The 3194-nt window shown below is 36.7% G+C and overlaps 1 pseudogene; it reads left to right on the top strand.

The window, feature by feature from the left end:
• Positions 1–749: 749 nt before the first annotated feature.
• LOC146005770 (zinc finger MYM-type protein 1-like) lies at positions 750–2534 on the top strand (annotated as a pseudogene).
• Positions 2535–3194: the final 660 nt, after the last annotated feature.

The following is a 3194-nucleotide window of genomic DNA, read 5'->3' on the forward strand; positions in this document are numbered from 1 at the left end:
ATACATTTTTTTTTTATTATTATTTTTTTTTTATTGAGCACGAAAAGTTCCAGGTACTTCTGATAAACTCTTGATAGAATACTCGGAGGATTGACTTTATATCAGACTGTGTTAAATGTCCAATAACAGGCACCTAGCAAGGATAAGACAATAGCACCAAGACATAGCGACTAAAAAGGCAGGCCCACCATAAATATTCTAACCTAATATATACTATGAGCCACCACCATATGTATTACTCACCAATGCACGTAGCCATACGAACTCTACCGGACTTGACTGACTTGCATGTTGTAAATGTTGTAAATGTATTGTATGTAAATTTGTCTTTTGTAACTTCTATGTCTTTCTATGTCAGCTCACATGCTCTTTTTGTCAGCTGTACGTGTAAGATTTTAAAAATATAAATAAAAACTAAGTGTAAAAAAAAAAAAAAAAAAGATGCCAATCAGAGAAGATTTTTAACAAATTATTACAAAAGAAGACTTCCTAATGGTGACATAATGCACCGTCAGTGGCTACAATATTCTATATCAAATAACTCTGTATTTTGCTTTTGTTGCAAGTTGTTTGGTAATTACACAAACAACCCACCATCATCTCTCTCTGACAAAGGTTCAAAAGATTGGAAGAATATCACTGCAATTCTGTCACAACATTAGAGAAGTAATGCACATTTGGAAAATTCTCAAAACTGGAAGGAGCTTGAAATACGACTGAGAAACAAAAAAACTATTGATGGAGAAAATATGCGCATTATCAAAAAAAAAGAAAACTACTGGCAGCAAATTCTTATACGACTGATTGCTTTAGTGCGAGTTCTCGGTATGCAAAATCTGGCCTTTTGTGGAACAAATGAAATATTGCACACAGCGGGAAATGGGAACTTCCTAAAATTTTTGGAATACCTTGCCTTGTTCGACCCCTTAATGAGGGAACATGTTCGCAAAATAAAAGATAAAGAGACCCATGTACATTACCTTGGGAAAGATATACTGAATTAATTAATACTGTTTTTATCCAAGACCATCAAAGAAGAAATTATTCAATCTGCCGAAGTGGCCAAGTATTTTTCAATAATTGTTGATTGTACACCTGATGTAAGCCACGTTGAACAAATGACCATGATCCTTCGCTTTGTGAACATAGCTTCATTACCTGATGATCATGAACCTGTGTGCATAAAAGAACATTTCTTAGGATTTCTGCCACTAAAGGAAACTAGTGGTGCTGGTATGACAGATATTATCCTTCACCAGTTAGAAAAGATGTCATTACCTGTTGTAAATTTACATGGCCAAGGCTACGATAATGGAAGCAATATGAAAGGGAAGGAAAATGGTGTGCAACGAAGAATTATGGATGTTAATCCAAGAACGTTGTTTGTTCCTTGCAGTGCACATTCTTTAAATTTAGTTGTGAATGATGCTGCTAAGTGTTGTTTGGCGGCCACAGCCTTTTTTGATTTAGTACAACATGTGTATGTGTACTTCTCCGCATCCCCACGTCGATGGGAAGTTCTAATGCGCTATGTGCCTAGTCTACCTCTACGCTTTCAGCTTGGTGATATTTATGATGCCCTAACTGAAATATATAATGACATTACCCTCACTAGAGCATCTGGCAACACCACGAAAATACAGGCAGAAGGTCTTGCAAAAGCCATTTCGGCTTTTGCATTTATGGTTTCTCTAGTGGTTTGGTATCGTATATTGTTTGAGGTCAATATGACTAGCAAACAGCTTCAGACAAAGGAATATGACATACACAATGCAATTAAACAATTGAATGAAACAAAGACATTTCTTGTAGACTGCAGGAGTGATGAAGGGTTTGGAAAAGCACTGGACGAGGCTGGCGAACTTGCTGAAGCATTCGGGGTACCAGCGCAGTTTGATGCAGAACCTGTTCGCATTAGTACAAAGAGAAAACAGTTCATCTATGAAGCAGAGGATGCACCTATCTGAAGCCCAAAGGAAAAATTCAAAGTAGAGTTTTAATTTGCTGTGCTTGATACAGCTATACAATCAGTTGAAGAAAGATTCACACAGATGAATCAAATTAGTTCTGTGTTTGGCTTCCTTTATAATGTTCATAGATTACAGAATAGAACAATGATGGAAATTATGGAAGATTATTTCAAGTTAGAGCAACCTTTACAACATGGGGACTCCAAAGACATTAATGCTTCTGATTTATGTAGTGAATTACAAAGTATTGCAAGACGAGTTCCAGAGTGTACATCTCCACAAGGTGTATTAAACTTTTTGTGTAAAAGTGAGATGACAGATATTGTCCCAAACACATGTATCGCTCTTTGCATCCTTCTGACCCTCCCTGTGTCTGTGGCCAGTGGTGAGAGAAGCTTTTCAAAGCTGAAGTTGATTAAAACATATATTCGATCTTCCATGATGCAAGAAAGACTTGTTGGTCTCTCTCTTTTGTCAATAGAACATGAGATCGCTCAACAAACGGATCTCGAAGAGCTTGTCTCTAAATTTGCTAAATTGAAGGCATGGAAAGTAAAAATCTAATTTATGGCTGCATTTTCTTTCAGTACACTTCCAGTACAAAGTGTTAATGTTATTGCTGCTGTTATACTGTTTTTTTATTTGTTGTACTTCTTCCAGTACATTTCCTGTACATTGTTAATGTTATTGCTGCTACTTTTATAGTATTATTTATTATTGCACTTCTTCCAGTACATTTCCTGTAAAATGTGCCAGTTATTGATGTTACTGTTACATCATCATGGTATTTATTGTTGCTATTATTTATGTTGTTAATCTAAAAATATAGCTAATAAAAATGTTAAAAGTCAATTGTGTATGTGAGAAGTTGGTAGGGTGGCGGGGGGGGGGGGCAGAATCCTGTAGGTTTGCCTAGGGCGCCTAGATGCCTTGCACCGGCCCTGAGTATAATTGCAGCTGGCTGGAATACACAGAAGTGAATAGCAGAATGACAGCCCAGATACACAGGATTCAGACAGGATTGTGACAGGGGCGCTCCTAAGATTCTGCCGCCTTTTCTTCAATGCCCATGGATCAGTCACTACTGATTCTATTCGATTTTTTTAAACAAGGGGGTAGGGTTTTGAAAAAATAGAAATATGAATAGATAAGTATTTTCCGAACTGCAACTTAATACAGTGCCATTATTTCAAAACCCTACCCTCTTGTTTAAAAAAAAAACAG

The sequence above is a fragment of the Crinia signifera genome, chromosome 5, assembly GCF_055691185.1.
Source record: "Crinia signifera chromosome 5, ASM5569118v1, whole genome shotgun sequence".
Classification (NCBI taxonomy): domain Eukaryota; kingdom Metazoa; phylum Chordata; class Amphibia; order Anura; family Myobatrachidae; genus Crinia; species Crinia signifera.